This window comes from Cupressus sempervirens, chromosome 10 (genome assembly GCF_028749045.1).
Source record: "Cupressus sempervirens isolate cs-2001-9-10 chromosome 10, ASM2874904v1, whole genome shotgun sequence".
Taxonomy (NCBI): Eukaryota; Viridiplantae; Streptophyta; class Pinopsida; order Cupressales; family Cupressaceae; genus Cupressus; species Cupressus sempervirens.
This window is the reverse complement of record NC_143127.1, coordinates 804,066,566-804,087,781: the sequence shown is the minus strand read 5'-3', so window position 1 is coordinate 804,087,781 and position 21,216 is coordinate 804,066,566. Positions and strand designations below refer to the sequence as shown.

The 21,216-nt window shown below is 37.6% G+C and overlaps 1 long non-coding RNA gene across 1 annotated transcript in view; it reads right to left on the bottom strand.

Annotated features, from left to right (window-relative positions):
* Positions 1-17,544, bottom strand: part of LOC149536361 (uncharacterized) — a 49,037-nt gene extending 31,493 nt beyond the window's left edge. Inside the window, exon 1 of the long non-coding RNA XR_016357012.1 lies at positions 17,500-17,544. This is a non-coding gene — a long non-coding RNA (uncharacterized LOC149536361). The remainder of the gene's footprint in view (positions 1-17,499) is intronic.
* Between the last annotated feature and the right edge of the window lie 3,672 nt (positions 17,545-21,216).

Genomic DNA, 21,216 nt, shown 5'->3' with positions numbered 1-21,216 from the left:
AACCTGATAGCTTGAACTTGACCACAATGACTTGTTTAGTGTTTGTTTAACCTAATAGCTTGAACTTGACCTCATCTTCTCTATCTTCAATTTGCAACAATGGACTCCTCTTCCCCCCTCTAGGCTCTGCTAACCCTTAAAGTAAAGAGTGTTTCCTTTGTAAGGCATGAAGCTATCAATTATTTGTTTTAATGTTCACCTTGACCATTTGCACTTTGACTTTTCTATTTAGATGACAAATGTATATTTCTCCTGGTCGGCTCTGAAGATGGAGTTTGATTGAAATATCGTTGAGTCTTCTCCTAAGATCGTGTAATGAGATGTTGAGTCGGGCATGTATTTCTACGTCAAAGTTTGAATCTATCTGTCTAATGTGTTGTTCCTTATTCTGATCCCTATGTGTGCTTCCTTGCCCCCTTACTTGATCATTCCATTCATATATGATGTCAAAGCTTTTGTTTTGACCAGTCGTGCCATCTACTCGTGGATCAGAATCAAGGCTTTGTATATATTTATCTTTGACAATGGGAACAACTTTGTTTATCAGTGCAGGTATTTAATTATGTGTTCATTATAGTTCATTATATACTTATGATTCCATTATGTTTAAAATTTAAATATTATATTTAACTTTAATGTATTATATGAAACACTATGTACAAAAAATAAAAAAAATAAAGGTAAGATTAATAAATTGCATGTTTTGATCAGACATGCTCAAAAAATTCTAGGAGGGTTTTGGCAATCAATAAGGCTTTTTTTTCTCATCATCAGCTTGCACAACTTCATTTTGAAGGTGTTCAACATATCCTCTGGGTTCTGTTTCACTAATGAGTCCCAAGAATTCTAAGAGTCTATATCAGATATTGCCACCTCCAAAGATTACATTTTATGATAAGACTTCCAATAATAGTATATGGGTATGAAGGAAACAACTTTGTTTATCGGTGTAGGTATTTAATTATTTGTTTATTATAGTTCCTTATGTACTTTGATTCCATTATGTTTAACATTTAAATATTATATTTAAATTTCGTGTATTGGGCTCTGCTAGGGTTTCTTGCTTCATGTGAACTTGCAGTTTTCTTGTATATAGCTCTTTGTCTAAGCTTTCCTTCTGTAGTCTCCACTTGTCACACCGCATTTACTGCAGGAGATTTTAGGCTAGGATATAATGGCCCCGCCAGCGGTGAACCAGTTGTTTCTAGTGTTCACGCTGTTGTTTCGGATTGCCATGATGCCGCCACAAAACAAACGCCCTCGCAAGTTTGTCCCAAAGGCTTTTCACGAAGTAATCTTGATATTATCCTTCCTTTACAAGAATTTAATGTTGCATGTGACTGGTTAGAAGAACATACATTGAAAGGATATTTTGTGGGTAGGACTCCTCCTGAAGCTATGCTTCGAGAATGGGTTAACAAGTGCTGGACTCCTCATGGAGTCCACCTTGACGCTATGCAAAACCTTACCAAAGGTTTTTTTTTAATTTCGCTTCACTAACCCATCGCAGGTAGACGCGGTCTTTAACAACGGACCTTGGTTTGTGCATTCGCCCCTACTTGGTTTTCAAAAATGGTCGCGAGACTTCACAGTCTCTGATGATAAAAAGCTTAGGGTTCTGTGTGGATCGAGTTCCCAGGTTTACCCTTCCCATGTTGGCCTTTCACTGAGTCCATTGCCAAAACCCTTGGCAAAGTTGTCACAAAGGAGCCTAAGAAATTTTTTAATGGTCGCCCACAGAGACATGTTTGCGTCAAGGTTGATCTTTCCAAGGATCTTAAGGATTTTGTGGAAATCTAGATTGGAGCTCAAACCTTCTCTTAGAAGATGCTCTATTTGAACCTCCCCAACACCTGTTATAGGTGCCAATCCGCGGAACACAAGAACAAGGATTGCCCTTTGGCTACGCCTAAAGTTAAGCCCACGCCTAAAGAAGTTCCTACCAAGCCAGTCGAAGGGAAAAACGAAGAATGGGTTACTATTGGGCACAAGGGCAAGGCTACGTTGAATCCCTTGCCCCCTAAATAGTCCTACGCAGTGGTCGTCGCGACTTCTTCTCTCCCCACAGGATGTCAATTCTTGCTAGCGTAGGGACGCAAGCAGTTTCCAAAGCACCTATTTTGGGGGTTTCATAGGTTTCAAACCCGATTGGTATGCAAGGGATTAAGGTGGTCGCCAAGGCTTCTGCCTCGGTTGTGGTTCATACCCCTCTTGCTGGTTCTTCCATAGCGCCACAAGCGACGTGGTGTTCTCGCAGTTCTCCTAGACGTGCGGAGATATCAGAGGTGAAAAAGCAAGCTGTAAGTACAGAGGATTTTCCTTCTGACTTCCACCAGGTTTCTACCTTCTTGTAGAATAGCTACTCCTCTCTTGAGGACGAGGATGATATGGAAGAATTTTCATGAATTTTTTATCATGGAATGTTAGAGGTCTCACAGACCTCTCCAAAATGTACTATGTCCAGAATACCCATCAAAGACTTGGTAACTTAGATTTTCTCTATCTGCAAGAAGTTAAGATTTCTGGTTTCATACTCTCTTTTGCATGCCGCATCATTTGGCAGAATGGAGTTATATTTTCTTCTTACCATGAAGCTGGCCGAGGTGGTGTAGCTATTCTCTTGTCACCTCGTCTTCATTCTGCTATTATTTCGCACAATTCTGACCCCACGCATACAATTATTTGGCTTTTTCTTTCCATTAACAATCATTCTTTTGGAGTCATTAATGTTTATGCTTCCAATGATGCTATGGAAAGATCCCAGATGTGGCGCTGGCTAGCTGACAACTTGCCTCTAGCAACTTGGATTATGTGTGGTGACTTCAATATGGTTGAGGTGGCCTTTGACAAAGATGGCATTTTTCCCTTTCACTAGACAGCTGGGGGAAGGGAAGCCTGGTACTACATGCACAATGAATTGGGCCTTTTTGCTCCCAATATTAACCGCCGCCAGGATAGTGGGGTTTGGCACACTTGGTCCAACTTTCGAGCTAGCTCTGACCGCATATTAAAACGTCTCGATCGTGTCATGATTACTACACAATCTTTTTTCTTTTTTTCTGAGGATCGAGATTTACCTGTCATTGCCCTGCCAAATGTGATGTTATCTGACCACTATCCCATTTATTTTGTCATTTCATGGCAAACAGCTATCCCGAAAGTTGCCAAGTCTCAGTTCTTCCTCAACATGTCTATGCTGATGCATGCTTCCATTATCGCACATATCCTACATGTCTGGAATTTGGAGCCATGTCCACATTCTCAAAAGGGTTGGATTCAATGTTGGAATGATGCCATTTCCAGAACTACTCATTTTGTGCACATCTATGGGTGCCAGTTGGCAGTTTTCAGAGAATGGTCATATGAAGCCAACACTTTTGCACTCAAAAAAGCCTCTAAGGCTTTCACCCTTAATCTGTTTGATGTGGATTTGCAAATTCAGCTAGCCAAACTTCACCATGACAAACAAGTTGCTAATAACTATGTTGCTCAAGGAGCCCAAATCAAAGCCCATCTCCACTAGCTGGAGGTTGGCAATAAAGCCTCAAAGGAGTTCTTTCAGGCTCTTCGTGCCCATCATACCAATGTTGGGATTAAAAAGATCAAACAAGGAACTGCTGTTCTTTCCAGTCTCCCTGACATCCTGCAAGCATTTGTTCATCACTATGAAAACGTTTTTGCTTCGCAGGGAAATTCGGTTGCTCAAGAGGAAGCTCTCAGAAAGTGTATCTCTGTTACTCCAAACCACCTAGCAATTGAGCAACATGCTTTCTGTGAGCAACTTTTTTCGCTCTGAGACCTTAAAGAGGCGGTCTACTCCATGGCTAATGGGTGTGATGGGTTTCCCTGTGAATTTTACAAACACCTCTGAGAGAATATAGGTCCTAATCTGCACAAAGTTTATCTAGAAGCCTATCATTCTAAAAGCTTAGGAGCCATTATAAATTAAGGAAATATCAAATTCATACCTAAAGCTGGCAATCCAAAGGACATTTGCAATTGGAGGCCCATTACCCTTTTGAATGTGTCTTATAAGATTATTGCCAAGGCACTCTCTAAAATTCAGCACATGTTGCATTTAATTGTGCACCTTGAGCAAACTAGCTTTATTAAGTCCAGATACATTCTCGACAACATTATTGTTGTCTGGGAAGGCATGGAATGGGCTCGCAAGTCCAACCAGAAGGCCATCTTTCTAAAGTTTGATTTTGCTAAAGCTTATGATCGCATTGAATGGCCCTTTATTTTGGCTATGATCCAGGCTCTGGGTTTTGGTCTCAATTTTTTCCAGAGATGCTTGCATTACCATCAATAATTCGCAATCGGAGGCTTTTGGCCTTTTTAATCAATCAGGCAAAGTTGCCCTTTGGCTCCAGTGCTTTATGTCCTTGCTACTAAAGGTTTTGGCTATTTGCTAGCTCATTCTGTCTCTTTTGGACTGGTTCGTGGTATTTCTTTGCCCGAATCATCTTCCCGATTAGTCAATGGCCACTTTGCAGATGATTCCTTTCTCACTCTTCTCGAGGACAAATAAAACATCCACAATGCTTTAAGTTGCCTAGACACCTTTTGTCAAGCCTCTGCATCTACCATTTAAAGGCATAAAACGCTCTGCTTCCGCTAGTCATTCTTGCCAGCTCCACCTTGGCTCAGCCAGTTTGAATAGAAATGGGTTATGCATGGGGAGATTTTCCGCTTTCTGGGTATTCCTTTTGCTTTCCAGGCTTTGCCTATTGAACTTTGGAATGTTGTGCTTGCCAAGATCACCAAGAAGCTTGATTATTGGATTATGAAACCGCTTTCCCTTGCTAGCAAATTCCAGATTTTCTCGAAGGTTCTTGCGGCTACTCATGTTTATTATTCTTCTTCTTGGGCTCCCTCCAAAGCTTCTTATCAGAAATTGGAAAGATTGCTTAGGGATTTTCTCTGGGCTTCTGGTTCGGATCACCATGGGTTTCACAGAGTTGCCTGGGATTTTTGTTCTCTCCAAAAGAATCTAGTGGTCTTGGCCTGCTTTCCATTCAAAGACAAGGCCGTGCACTTTGTGCTAAATGGATTATTTATGCTATCACTCAAGATGAAGCCTGGAAGATTTTGGTTTGACATTGAATATCTTCGAGCTTTCCTATCAACAAGCCTGCTTGGAAGGGGATTGGTTTTAACATCCTTCTCATCATGCGTGAGCCAATGACCATACAGGGTTCGTTTGTCATCAAGAGCATATGGAAAGCCTGGGAAGCTATTAAGCCTTGGCTTCGATGGGCTGGGGATGAGTTCCACAATGGTCTCTCCTTGAATCAACATAACATTTGGTGGTCTCCCCTATTTGTCATTTAGGGTACTCCCCTTGCCAAGACTCAAGGTGCTAGTACTCTGTGTTTTTCCAAACGGGGCATCAAAACTCCCAAGGACCTCTTCTCGAGGGTTTCCATAAGTTTCAGGTCCTGGGAAGATCTGCAAGTACAATACCGCCTTATCCGTTCAGATCGGAAAACTTTTGTCCTATTGCTCTCTTCAATTCCAATCCACTTAATTCATAAAATGGGTATTCAGTCTATTCAGCCTTGGTGGCATAATTGGAAGTGGTATCTTGCCACTCCATTTTCCAATTATAAGCCAAGTCTGGGATATTGATGGCTTTCGCCTCATCTTCCGATGGGGGCAAACTTTTGTCCTATTGCTCTCTTCAATTCCAATCCACTTAATTCATAAAATGGGTATTCAGTCTATTCAACCTTGGTGGCATAATTGGAAGTGGTATCTTGCCACTCCATTTTCCAATTATAAGCCAAGTCTGGGATATTGAAGGCTTTCGCCTCATCTTCCGATGGTGGACATACTCAACCAAAGATGGCATTTGCAATCTTCTCTTTCTCAATGGAGAAAACACTTTGATACCATTTGGAGTGCTATAACAAAACCCAAGATTGCCCATTTTGCTTGGTGCCTTGCCTTCCAAGGTCTTCCATTGGGGTCTCGGCTCAATCATATTGGGGTTCTAGATCCTAGATGCCCTTTTTGTGGACAACCAGAGTCTTTCTTGCATATCTTTTGGTTTTGTAGGTGTGTCCAAAATTATTGGCACTGGATATATGATTTTTTCAAGCCATTTAGGCCTAAACCTTTTTCTTGGCACATGATTTTGCTGGGTGATTCTCCTAGAATCCCTCACAAATTCACCCAGATTTGGCATACTTTCAGGATAAAAATTTTGTTTACTCTATGGAAAGATAGGAATGTTGTTCTTTTCACATACAACTTTTTGGATATTAATATTGCAATATACACTAAGGCATGCATTTGTAATAATGTAATTATGCAAATTCAGGGGCAAACTAACAAAGTTGCCCTTGAGGTAGCTCACCTGCAGGAGCTACTGAACCACTGGGGCAATGCCCTCTGCACTATTGCCAAAGTTCCTCCTGATGCCTCAGCAGAAACCTCGTTGCCTCGTGGCAATCGTTCACAACGTCATTCCTCAGGTCACCACTCGCACACCCCGCGCTCCCAAGATTCTCGCCACCGCTCTCCCAATGGTGGCAATGGTAGATGGAGGCGCCGCTCGACTTCCCCGCCCCATGGTGGTTCTGGTTGGTCCCTAGCTCCTCCTCGTGCTCGTCGGGCGTTTTCTAGGAAATGGCCTCGCTTGGATCTGGCGATTTCTCCTCCGCAGCTAAAGCTCAAAGATGCAAAGGCTGCCATTGATCCTCCTATTGCTGCTACTGAAGACAGCTGAACTGTTCCTAGCCCGCCTCCCAATCCGAAAGATGATTGGGGCTTACATGACAGAGATGAACCACCACCCTCGGCCGGCACTGCTTTGGCCGCCTGAGGTTACCTTTGATATGTTTTTTTTTAATGAATGGTGTTTGATTCTGGTTGTGGCCGTGTGTTTTTGCTCCGACTATGGCCGTGTGAACTCATTTGCAGGGTGATCTTGTATCCCCCGGCCTTTTTTTGTGAATTGTATTCTTAGTATATTTTTATTAATAGAAAAGGACTATTCATCAAAAATTTCATGTATTATATGAAACACTATATACAAAAAAAATTTAAAAATAAAGGTAAGATTATATATATATATATATACTTAAATGATTTATATGAATTCAATTCTCATCATTAATATTTTATCAATATAAATGTTCATCCTATTTTCCAAGGATCATTACACTTTTAAGTGACTTTAGTGGGAGAAAATAAAGTGAAAAGTGATTTTATTAAAACACTATTTATCCTAGACTTGGATGGGCCCACTTGAGGAAGAGGAACATTTATTAAAAATAATCTAACGAGATTTGAAGTTATAAAGGGGTCATCCATCATTACATCTCATGAGCATTTGAAATAGTGATATATCTCCATTATAGCTAGCTTAACAGTAGCAACCTAATCTAAGGATGAAAACCCTTGGATTTTCGAAGGTTGGATGAAATCCCAAGACTTCCAATGAAATCCTAAGATTTCCAACTTGGGTTTGAAGGGCTTTGCTGAAGATTTATTGTGGATTGGAGATCATAGCAAAATTTTATTATTTTTACCAGCTAGCGCATTTTCTTTCCAAATTGCAATTTAAGCTTTTTGATGGTGGTTTCATGATTTTTTAAACAGCCTATCATTTTATATAAATTTTGCTATATTTGGGTTAGTAGGGTTTGAAGATATAAATTGCATTTTTTGATCAAACATGCTTAGAAAATTCTAGGAGGGTTTTGGCAATCAATAAGGCTTCATTTTTCTCATCATCAACTTGCATAGCTTTCCAACGAGCTATTGCATGTGATTATCTAAGTTCATTTGGTCAGCTATTTTAATGCCTAATGATTATATGGTTTCCTAACTAAGTGACTATTAAAGTCATTTAACTTGTCACTTTAATTTAAAAAACTTACTATATTCACTTAAGTGACTAAAGGACAAAAAAGGTGTTTTATCCCACATTGCTTAAAAGAGCATGCATCACATTGGAAAAAGTAATAAAGGTACAACAGACACCACCTAGGACATATGAAGATTATATTATTTAAAACAAATATTATTTTGGAGCTGGAAACAGTTGCTGGTTATTTTTTCGAAGACACAAACCCTTGAAGAAGCATTTGAAGGTTGGACGTAAACCTAGCCTTCTTACAGGTTTAATCTACATTGCCAATCTGACTGTCATTTCTATTTATAAGATTGGATTATTGGAATTGTTGCATGTTATTGTATTGCTGTTGTATAATACAGTAACATTACTAGACAGTTATTTGTATTAACTTGCTGGTTTATGTATAAACTTCTGAATATTGGGGAAATAAAATAATCTTTTCTAAGTTTCTTGTATGCAAATGTGCTAGTTAGAAATTGATTAAAGTTTTAGAATTTATATTAAATACTGATTTTCTGTTCAGATTTAAAATCTGCACTTTTTATCACAGGTTTTTGGGAAAATATCTAGAAAGGGATATTACAGTGGTATCAGAGCTGATTTTCCTGCCAGCCTGTGAAATTATAACAGCAAATAAAGTACAACATGGGCTTTTGTAAGAACGAAATTCCTCATGAATGACATTCTCTTTGCTGTTGAAAGACAAAGTAGAGGGATTGATAGGCTGAGCACGAGGTCATTGCATTTAAGATTGTTATTGCCTGCATTTGTTAAATACTCAATTGTCAGGAGACTTTGATTGGAGAAGTTTGTACCATGTTGGTGCTTATTTGTAAAAAGTGAGTTGTTGGGTGGTATTTGAAAACATTTGGAGGGATTGTTTCATGTTGTACAAGTCTGGTTAGGCCCAGAACTGAACCACTTGAGCTGAGAGGAAGAATACAAGGACTGTACAAGTCCGTTATCACCAAGAATTGTAATACTGAGGTCTGCAACTAATAAATCTCTGTTGCAGTAGTCTGAAACTATATCATATTGGGACATGCAGATAAAAGGAGTTGAGAAGGCTTCCATACATGCTCTCAGGTGGTCATACCATGTCTAAACCTTGTTTGGTATATTCGAAGGGACCTAGCAGAGTTGGTAGAAGATAATCCTCTTGCTGTTAAACTTCTTTTTGAGCCTGATGGAACCCTAAATTTTGGCAAATTTTAGAGCTCCAAACACCATTCTCAAGAGGATAATTTTCAGATCTCACCCGCTACTTATATTCAAATAATATGTTTCAAAGCATTAAAACGTCATGAGCAGGGCAGTTGTAAGTGATTCAAAAAAATTAAAGAAGAATGAATAAAACAAACAACAACAATCCATTAATAACAAGAAGGACAATATAATGGTTTGAGAGATAATGCAGTTGGAACAAAGTTATCATGTACAACAAACAAATTTGGATTGGATTCCAAATTACACAAATCAGTGACAGATACATGAAGGTTAAACAACATACACTTATATAAAGCAACTCCAATTTGGAAGACCAATACAATACAAGCAGAAAGGGATAATGATAGCAAGCAGATGCCACTAAACAGCAATAATCAACACATATTCTTATACAAGGATTATTCATGTATAGCTTGATATGCTTTGAGAAGAACCCGGCAGTATAAAAGCAGAATGTACCGTTGAAGCAAGACACTAGAGTTGAAGACTATTCATAATCAAACAATGTACTGTGAGAGATTTAACTATATAGAGTTTATTCAAAACTGAGTGTCATTATTCTTGAGGAACTTGGAAACTAAACTTCATGAGACTAGAGATGCTGTGAATCATTTGAAGCCCGATATTGATATTGATACCATATATGAATATACAACTGAATACAAAAGGCTAGTGTGTAGGAGTAGATATTCGTAGCTGAAAAGGATCGGGAGCATCGAGAAAAGGAAATTATCGATGCATATTTCAAATTGCAAAGTGTATGTTTTGATATGTGCAAAGGGTTAGGCGTTGCTCGTATACACCCAGTTGGGCCATAGCGAATGGAAGGAACAAATAAATCTGCCATTATTAAACACTCACAAAATCACAATATTCCATAATCGCATACACGCATGTAGAGAGTAAATACGTGCATCAGCATTGGGGCTAGAAGCCAATCATCTGAGGAAAGTCCAGTATCATCATTGGCGGATAAAGGCTCTCAAACGGAGATGAAAACAACGGAGAAAGGGAACATATTGAATGATATTCATAAGCCATGTAGAAAAAATAAAATCCAACATGTTAAAAGGGCCCCGATAAATATGGAAGGATGTGCGAGGAGATCAGACGAAAATCACTGTTGAAGGACTGGATGTTCACGATGTGCAAAATGATCAATTCCTCATCCACGTCAATGAAAGTTCAATGCCTGAATGTTTGAATCAAAACAACACCCGATGCCGTAAAGAATTGATGTTGATGAGGCCCGGTGATTACATTAAAGTGCTTATAATAATAAAATATTTAAAAGAGATTGGTTAACGGGAGTCATTAGTTTTATTTTAAAAAAGGGGTGTGATTATTTATTTTATAAGGTAAGACTTTTTATTTAAGAGGTCACGTCTCTAAGGATAAAATGACATAAATAGGAAAAGTAAAGAGGGACATTGTAACAATTCATATCCGAACATTCACACATTCATATTGAGAAGAGGCATTTTATATTTATTGTAAGGAAGAATAAGGGTTCAGTATGATTTTATAATGAAGTTCCATTATTTTATTATTATAAAATTATTTTATTTTAATAATAATAAAATGTCTTTCGTTTACCTTTAATGGCATCAAGATTTAAAAATGCAGGCAAATCGTCCTTTATAATTATATTTTGAAATTTTGTATATGATTTTGTTATCAGATAAGTGGATATGGTCAATTAGCATTTTAAATTTGATCATCATAGGTGTCGTGAAATATTTAATTGTTTCCACAGCTGTGTCCAATTTGTCTCAGTGGAGTTAAAATTCAATCTAGACTAATTTAAAGATTGCATTATAATTGGTCTGTCGCATCTGAATTATCAAAATTATTGGTAGTACAAGTGCATTGAACATTATGAAGTTGTATGTAAAAGTTCACCTTCCTGCAAACATCAAACCACTTATTTAAAACCTTATACAAAAACATTCAATTATCAAATATTCAGCATCCAGTTTTAGTTTCATCGAGTTCGAGGACCTTGCCAGCCGAAGAACTCTAGAAATTTAAATTTGCTATAGAAAAACCTTGAGCCGAGCAGTCAATGTTCAAGGTGAAGGTTAACCCGCCTGGGTGTAGCGAAGCCCGAAGTGCAGGGGAATCTAAGCGATTTCCGTTCGTTGGCCAAAATTTGATTGAGAGATCCTACCGGAGAAGTGGCAAGCTCTTGGATTTCCAATCTGCGGTTTTGGGAACCAACAAAGCCCAAAGACCATCCTGATGATTTCATCCCAGCTTCACACGTAGGAATTACGTGGACAGTGGAACACTTAGGGAGCAGAGGGTTTACCCGTGACCATAACATGGCTCTTAAACTCACAGGTCATGGTACTCTCAGGTGTCTAAGGAAGTTGGTGACGGCACCTCTTTCCTTTCCAGTCACAATGTGAGGAGACTAGTAGTCTTGCAGTCGGTAGCACTTCCAGCTAGCAGCCAAGTCGGGTTAGTGGAGATTTGTGGCATATACACAAAAGGGTAATAGTGAGTTTGAAGGCCGTGACAGATTCGTCTGGGGTCATAGGTGGTATTCACCCGTCACAAGCAGTGAGTTACAGCAGACAGGGAGGTCAACGAAGCTCATTATCTCAGCGCGGGAGTTTGGGCTGTGGGTCATTTTTCAAAACGACCATCCTTTGTGGTCACACTAGATATATAGTGTGAACTCACGTCAGTCTTGGTAGCCAGTTAGGAAATACACATTTATGACTGTGGGTGCCGCGAGAGTTCAAGAATCACGTCTTGGAACAGAATATGCATGGTAAGCAATCGTAGGTAACAAGCATTCTGCATAGAGGGAGGTCATTAGCGTAAATGGAGCATTCATAACAGGTGTCGATATCCTGTGAAAACATGGGCTTAAAAGAAAACCACTTCTAGTTTGGTTCAACAGACATAGGGTTCATAGTGTGGCCAAGGGTGTGAATCACTTCTGGGCAGTATCTCCACCAACTCACAACATCTAAACACCTTGCTAGGGCAATAGCAGTGGACCACATTGAACGTGGGAAGACTGTGCAGGTTTTCAGAACATTCTAGACGCCAAAATCAGCACATTTCTCTATCATCCGTGAGTGCAGACAACTCCACTAGGATTTCAAGCCAAACTCCAAACTCAACATTCAGGAAAAAACATGAATCTGTACACTCTAGTCCATTATAGAGTCCATGCTGTTGTTAAACTGTATATTCTATGTTATGTTTTAATCTGAGACTTTCCACATCTTCCTTAGTAGCAGATTAGGACATTGTATATTGATTGAGCTATTATTGTTAGAAAATCTAGGCGGGCTGAATATTGTTTCTTCATACATTTGGTGAATACAATCAGAAAACATTTATGCAATCACTGATGGGAAATGTATTTAAATACATGACAAGTTTTTGGTGCAAATTCTGAACTCATTCATAGTGAAATTAAACATACTGAGGTTGCCCTAGAACTATTTGACGAAATTCCTAATAGCCATACTATCAGTATTTTTACTCTAAATTTGAGACTCAGAATATTACAGTGGTATCACTTTCTTGTAACTAGACGGGACTATTGCATGGGAAAGGTAGTGACGTAAACAGTTTGGTAACAGTGGGAAGAACCTTTAAACTTCATCAACAATCAACTCAGTGTTGTTGCATACTAGTTTAATTAACATCTGATCTGCATTTCGAAATTTGTGAGAGAAGGGTTTGTAGAGGAATTGCATTTGCTAATGATGAAATTGGAGAAGGAAGGATTTGTTTGTCTTGGCGTATAATTTGTGCATTTCCCTTGCAATCAACATCATTTCCTTGGGGATTATTTTTGGGCTGCAATTCACTTGGTCTTAGCAATATTCAATTATATACAGCTATGTGGGTTTCCCTAGGGTCTGTGTTCTTAATAAAGGAGCCACATTTTGCAGCAAGCATTTTTCTAGTGGTTGCCACAACATTTTATAGCAAAGTTTGAGTTATATGGTCTGCAATTCTGATCTTGAAGCTGTGTTTGGGAATGAGAAGCATCTACAAATGGTTTAACAACATTTCTACTCAATCTAGGTTCCCTAGTAATTGGCAGAGACTTGAAAAGGTGTTAATTGGAAACAACATACATTATCATTGCACAAACTAAAGCATCATATCAGCAAGCTTGCAAACTACTTAACAGGATTAAAATGGGGAAAATACCTAGCTATAAGTTGCAGCAGTCAGCCCAAAATTTCCAATCTGATATAAGGGCTGAAATAATGAGAATATATGATGAGTACAACAAATTTCCTCTACAGATTTAGAAAGAATTACCCTTCATTAATTATGTGGACTTTCAGCTAGAACTGCAAAACAAGATGGATATGATGAAAAACAAATATTATGAATTAGCTCGAGATCTCCTTGCAGAGGATAGTCACAAAGATTTGCATAGGGAAGATATCAATCAATCTGATAGTAGCACCAATAATGACACAATTATACTAACAGGTAATTGGGAGACAGAAGTATCTTATGGCGCTATTTACACTGGTCCTTCTAATGAGCAGGTTAATGGCCCACGCAGTAGAGTTGACCAAACTACCAACATTGGCAACTCCAACATCTTATTTGTTGACATGGAAATTAACTTGGATGAATTTTATGGTAACACAAGGCTAGAAATTATTTCAAATTTTGAGGTGCAAATGGACAGCGATGTTGGCAGGACAAATGATCTAGCACATGTTGAGTTAGAGGATATATCTAAAAATGTTGTTTCCCAAGGTGCTGCAAAATCAGAAGATTCTATGGAGAGCAGCCCACTTGAGTTTGAAGGAGATGGTCAAAAACCATTTTCGCTCCTTGACTTATTGGATATGCTTTTGGTCAAAGAGGACAAGATTGTCTAAGTATTGACAAGAATGGATTATTCTTCCAAACTGGTTGAGGATCTCATGTGGAAGGTTGTGATACAAGAGAAACATGGGAATGTATGTGGCGTCACAAGTCCTCTTTTACATACTATCTCAAAATGTTGAAAATGATAAAATATGAGTACTTGCAACTATTAATAGATAGAGATCTAACAATAAAATTTGGAAGGGACAAGGAGAGTGAGGTGGATAAACTATGCCTTCAATTGAGCTTAACCCGTTATTCCATCCACAAAGATGAAAATCAAACGAGTGAGGCAGCCACTTATGAGAAAGATAACTAGGGTTCAAGGGCACAAGAATTCATGCAAATCATTGAAGGAATTCATAAACCAGGTAGATGTGAAGGCAAACAATGTGATTCAATCACGTGTTTCCCATTTGAGACTTTTTATGGTGAGAAAAAAATCTATGGATCAGAAAGTTGATGAATCTGAAAATTCTGATTTTTATGACAGCAGTTGTACATCTTCACATGAGCACATGGTTAGCAATACAACAAGTGAGGATAATTCAAAAATTTCAATTAATGGTGAACCATCCTCTTACGAAGACATCAGTGAGAGTACTTATGGTGTGGTAGGAATTTCAGATTTATCCTTCACAAGCGCTGAGGAATTTTTCAACTTACCCAGAGATTTATCACTCAACTCTTACGAGATGGCCACGGCCTACTTGTTGATTGGTGATTTTTATTTTTGGTATATTTCCACTATCAATGATTTGCCTGTGTATGTTGGTAATATATTCACTAATTCTATTTGGCCTTGCGGGGTCAACGAGTTATTTGCAGGTGAGTGGGGAGATCACACATTACCCTACATTTCCCTTGAGGTGTCTACATTTTTATTTCAGCAAGGTATTGAAGATAGTGTTAGCACTCATGATGTTGGTGACTCACCCACTACTCTTTCATTTACCCAGGATCATGTTGCTTGGATAGTCGAGAATCCAAGTGTTATTAGTATCTTACATCTAGCAAATTATGATGTGTTGCTACACCGTCACATGATTATGATCTGTGTGTTTCAGCTTTCTAACATATTAGAGTTCTAGAGATTAGGATTACTCCTTTTTCACCAGACTGATATGGTGGTGGAGTCGGATTGGCCAGATCTATCATTGACATCATAACAGATATTACAGGAGTGGTACAATAATACAGTGGTACAGGTATTTCAAGAGCTGGTCAGTGGTATTTCAAACAGCGCACGAGTTCTCACTTGGGATCCAAGTGGAGTATCCCTAGGTATTGCTTTTCATCAGGGAGGTAGGATAAGAGTTTGGTTGTTATCATCTTGGGGTGGATATTGGTATATTGTTGAGCTCCCATCTTCACTTGAAAGTTGAGACTTGCAGAATCACTCATGGAGTGGGGTCTTCATGCTGACTGAGGGTTTTGGCACATAGGGCAGCAACACATGGCAATTGGTGTCCCTTTATGGTGAGACTTGGGATCCGGGCATTTAGTTACTTGGCACATCGATTCCTATTGTACTGTGTAATGTCCCCTTTTCGACAGGCACCAGCTACTTATTTTATTTTAGCCTTTATTTTCCCCAAAGGCTAAAAAGGAAGAAATAAGGGGGAAAAGATATATTAAATTTATTACTTATAAAGTTACTAAATAATAAAATATTAAAAAGTAACGTTATATTTAATTGATTTACTATTAAAGTGACTAACATAATAAAATATCAAAAAGTCACTTAAAAAAATAAAGTGTTGGATTCCTCTAGAACCTTCTTGGAGTTGCTTGTGAAATATTTATAAGGAGCCTTTGGGGGGTCATTTTACACATCTTGACTTGCATATTCATCTATTGTGTTGAGAGCCTTAGTGCTTGCATACTTGCCTGAGGGTTTGAAGACTCTAAGGTGCCAATTTCGGTTGTGAGATATCAACCCTAGTTGGGAGTGGAGGAATTGGTATTCAGCCAATTCATTTGTGATTAATTGGGAGATAATATTCAATGATTTTTGTTCAGCCCGTGCATCTAATTTTTGACATCAGTTGGCAAGGAGAAAGGTTTCAGTTTTCGCAACGGATCCGAAAAAGCAAAGTGAAAAAGAAAAGCCAAAAAAGCTGTTCGAAAAAGCAGATCCAAAAAAGTAGTCTGAAAAAACAAAGCGAAAAAGAAGAGCCGAAAAAGCAGTCCGAAAAAGAAAATTCGAAAAAAGCAAAGCCAAAAAGCATGTCATCTCAGCTACTTATTCCAAGTTCTTTTGGTATTTACATTTGGCAATTGTAGATGGATAGATTTGACAAGTAATATATGTCTTTTTGTTACCAAAGTATTCAGTCATTGTAAACATTGAAGTATTGAAGGGAAATCAACTTAATTCAGTTGTTCAGTTTGTATACCAAATGTTTGTAAAAATGTCTCATTGCATAGTCATTCATAGGATGCATGCCAAGTGTTTGTGAAAATACCTCTTGGCTGTAGGTGTGCATTTTACATCAGAATTTCATGTACTTGCATTTAGAAAATAATAAAAAGAAGTTGCATATCACTTTCAATTCCAATTAGGTATTTTGCAATCATTTGTATTCATCAATATCATTGGCATTCAAAAATCATAGCAAAACAACAAACATCAGCAAATTGAGGCTACAAGGGAAGTGTTTGACAAAATTCCTAAGGCAGAAAAACAGGGATAAAACTTCAAAAATTGTCGAGGCACTTGACAGTGGTATCAGAGCAAAAGTTCCTGCCATCCTATACGGGTTATGAGTGAAGAGTTTCCAAATGTTTCATTCATAAATCCAAGAGTTGAGAGATGAAATGCCAAGAGGAAGAGAAGAACTGTCACTTATCCTTGGACAGCTGGTAAATAAGGGAAACAATGGAAATGATAGGAACCATAACAAGACTAATGGGTAGAATGGACACAATGAGGGTCAAGAAAACAATGATACAGCTCAAAGCAGTGCTAGAACAGCAAGTAGAGCTACTCCTAGGCCTCTTATGCCTATATTTTTGAGAGAACAGGGTGTTGCAAATCATGACCAACAAGTAAGAGAAGAGGGATATGGCGATTATTTAAGGGAGTACAACTCTCTAGGTGATGATTTCAAGGCTGCCATGTCACTAGGAGACTTTTGTGGTCTTAAATTGAGAAATAGACCAAGAAACAATCAACGGGGAGTGCAAAATCAAGACTTACAGCGTAAGGTGAGAAAACTAACTGTTGCTAAAATTTTGCACATGTGGAAAATTGTAAGCATACATGCAATGAGTACAGAAGTGCTATTCATTTCGTTCAAACAATAGAAATGTCCTTGTATTTATTTACTTTCAAATATACATTGACGTTTTCAAGCAATGAAATGAATTAATATGCTGAACAGGAAAAGATCTCACACAAGCCGTGAGTATAGCTCATAGTACTAAATTTCTTTCATAAGGAAATACATAAACAGATATATATGAAAAAAAGAAAAGAAGAGTAAAGATAACCAGTCATTACTTGTTGCTTTGACTGGTTATAAACTCTCTACCTGGCGCACTCGTCCAGCTTCAAGCTCCATAATATCCACCAGCTGCAAAAAACATGAAAGCAACTAATGTTAGATCTCGAAGGATCTAAGCAATGACTACCTATCTTTACAACTACACATACTCTATATGCCGGTGCATTTCATTACAAAAGAAAATAAGCTGAAAAAGTTATTTGTGAGTATCATGAGCCCGTGCTCGAACCTCATAAAGTATTCTTTCAAATATTATAGAATGGGATAATTCATCAGAAGGTCAGTTACTCCAGAAATGATGAAGATCTTACATAACTTGTTGTAGGAAAGATTAATGTGGAAAGTAGAAATTTTACCTATGAACAAAAGTGGGTAACAAGGACCTGCAAAGAAACATATATACTTTTGGGTCTTATAATGGTCGAACAAAGGAGAATATTGTCAATGCTTTACAGAATATAAGAGAGGGATGTACCATTTCAAAATAAAACTCATTGCAGACAAATTAAAGTTGATGATAAATCAAGAAATACTGAGGAAATGGTGTGCACTAGAAATGGAAAAAGACTTTGTACTTGCTGAAAATGAGCTAGAAGAGAAATTTATCAATCAAGTTATTGATTTCATCACATACATGCATGACTATATGTTAGAGCTTAAGCAAATACAATCACAATATGCCTAGCAAAGATTACATCTATTCTCAAAATTCTCAGCATAAAAAAAAAAAATGAAACAACATTAGCAGTGGCTTGTGGAGACAAGTTATTTATTGAGCATCATACTAATAGAACATGTAAAGATTCAATTCAGCATTTTGGGGTAGAAAGAAATGTCTCAAGGTTCAGTGCCACAAGTCAAACAAAACAGAATTTTTTTTTTTGGCACATAATTTTCAGGATTCGTTCTCTTCAAATGCTACAGGTGCTGCTGCAAAAACATATATCAATGACGGAAACAATGATGCATTTCTTTATGATCTTGGACAAGAAGTATTGCATATTAAAAAAATATAAGCACCAATGAACTCAGGTCTGTCTCACAGCCTATCCAGATTCAAGCCAAAATTCAGCTCTAATAAGATTGATACAATGATCATTCAGGCAATAAGTCTATTAAATGATTTTGACAAAGAGTTGAATACATATGTGCTAAAGGTATAGAAATGAGCCTGTAGAGTGGAAAGAGGAAGCATGCCCGAGAATGTCTTTGGTGAGCAATTAATTTCTAAGATAGTTGCTGCAGCAAGTAAATCTGTGGATCCACTCAAGCTTGTTCATCTAAGATGATGCAAGTTCGTGTGATGGTTGGAGATTACCCTCCAAGAGAAGCATATCAAACAGCAGGCGTCCATGCTTAAAAAATCAAACATTCTTGGAGATTACGGGTTAAAGATTTCAATGCCAAAATTTAAACCAGCTCAACTTACAGGAGAAATTAGCAGTTCGGGTTTTGTAAAGAATGGAAAAAATAGAGGGCGGCATGCATAAAAGACCCAGCAAAGTATCAATACAATAAATCTCTCACAATAACGGCTTCATCTTCAGATTTCCAGCAAATCATAAGAAGAAAACAATTAGCAAATCCGAACAGCAATATCATCATGGCAGATTCATCTTGCAGTGCACGAGTTCAAACAGAAAATAGCAAATACATTACATGGCAAGAAGAAAACAATTTGTATGATGCTAAGATGTTTCCAGCAAATCAGATTCAAGCAAAATACCCAACAAAAGATCACATAACGGCAATAAATAAACCCCATTCGGGTTTTTAAGAAAAATAACTTGCAAGTTCATTTGAAAAATGTGCTGGAATCTAAATAACAGCAGGAAAAAAGCCCTCAACATCAATAATGCTAGCATATTTGAAGAAGCTATTCTACAGTCATGGCAGCTCCAAGTTTCAGCAAACAAGATTCAAGGAAAAGCCAATAATCCGGTTGCATACAATTATAGCGGCAAGATCCAGAAGATGAACAAAACAAATGCATCAAATTTCTTACCATGTTTCCAGCGAGCTCAACATTGGAGCAGCAAAAAACCAGTAAAAGCATGGAAGACCATGCAAATCATCAATGGCGGCCATCAAATAAAGTGAAACCCTCAAACTTCTTAAGTCTCCCAAGATGCAAAGGCAAAAAAAAATGAATGACACTTAAGGTATTGGAGTTTTTTTTTATGCCTTATTTTATTTTTCTTTAGCATTTGGAGTCCACGGGTGATTTATGGGATTTTAATCCCTTCTTCATTTGTTTGGGACATGTAAAACTTTAAAATCTTTAATCATTTTAAATGTTTTACATTCATTTAAATGGATATGGTGCATTTTTAAAATCCTTGTTTTCTTTTTTATCTTGCATACATCTTGAAATAAAATATTAAAATGACTTATCATTATAATATTTCTGTTTGTTTTAAATGCAAAATAAAAAGGGGTTGTTTTATTTATTTTCTTTTGCATGAATATACTTTTGTAAAAGAAAAACATTTAAATGGTATCTTTATAAATAATTTAATGTTTTTTTTTTATATTTGTCATGTAAAAGAAAATGAGTCATTGTATATTTATGTCATGGACTTAAGTAAAGCAATCAGTTGCGAACATTTGGAGGAAAAATAGGCTTTATGGGTCGAATTTGACCTTACCATAACAGTTAAGTGACATTTGTTAACTATTAGAGACGCAGTTTAAGATGAGTCATGGGCTTCATAATGAGTCAGTGGAGTCATATGAGCAAAAGACATTAATTTCAGAAGATTCTAAGCCCTGATTTGGAAGCTTGACTTCTGCATTCGACCCAAGGGTTGAAATTGTACTTATTGGAGTTTGTGAACTCATTTTTGAGGGTTCTGATTTTATGATGAAGTTTTGAGACAATCTTTCTGGAGTCCTGAGCTTTATTACAGGGTTTGTAATTCAAGATTTTGGAGATATAATACCAATAACAGCACTGTGATCATGCTTTTTGGAGTTAATTGAAGCCTTTTCCTTTCTGCAATTCTGTGTGCATTCTTAAATGATTTGATGGATTAATTTGTGAATGTTTCATTGTTCCTTGTCTTTTCTGTCTCATTCTAGCACCTTTTTGTAGAAAAGTAAGTTTGCTTGCAAGTTATGATATGTGTTTATAGGTGAAATTAATCAAAGTGAGGTATTTGTTTGTCCTCCTTGTTGTAGTTTCAGTACTAAAACCTTATCCTGAATCATTTGTGCAAGCCTTTACAGGAAATTGTGTTTTATGTCTATTTCATAAGAGCTATTTAATCCTCTTTATTATATGTGTGTTATATCTTCCTAGTAACTTCTGGTGTATCACCTCTTTAGTTTAAACTTTAGGTTTTAGGTTTGTTTTTCAATCACTTCTTACCTTTTCCCTGCAAGTTGTTATTGAGTTTTTTAGAGTGTTTCACTGAAGAATCCAATAGGAGCCGGCTTAAAATCCGGAGTTTTCATTTCATTAGCCAGTCTCACATAGTGAAATGACTCCCATGTTAAGTAAGGGTTACTGAAGATGACTAGTTCAATAGGGTGCAAATCCTAAACCTTACCATCATTTGATGGAAGTAACAAAGGTACAGCTAGAGCTTGGGTTCAAAAGCCCAACACATTTGCAGCTCAATCCTATGTTGGAAACAGAGGCTATCTAGGACGCCACACTTCATTTGGAAGGTGAAGCACATGAATGGTGGTACCATGGACTTGTCACCTTCGGGCATGCCAACATTACTTCATATTTGGAAT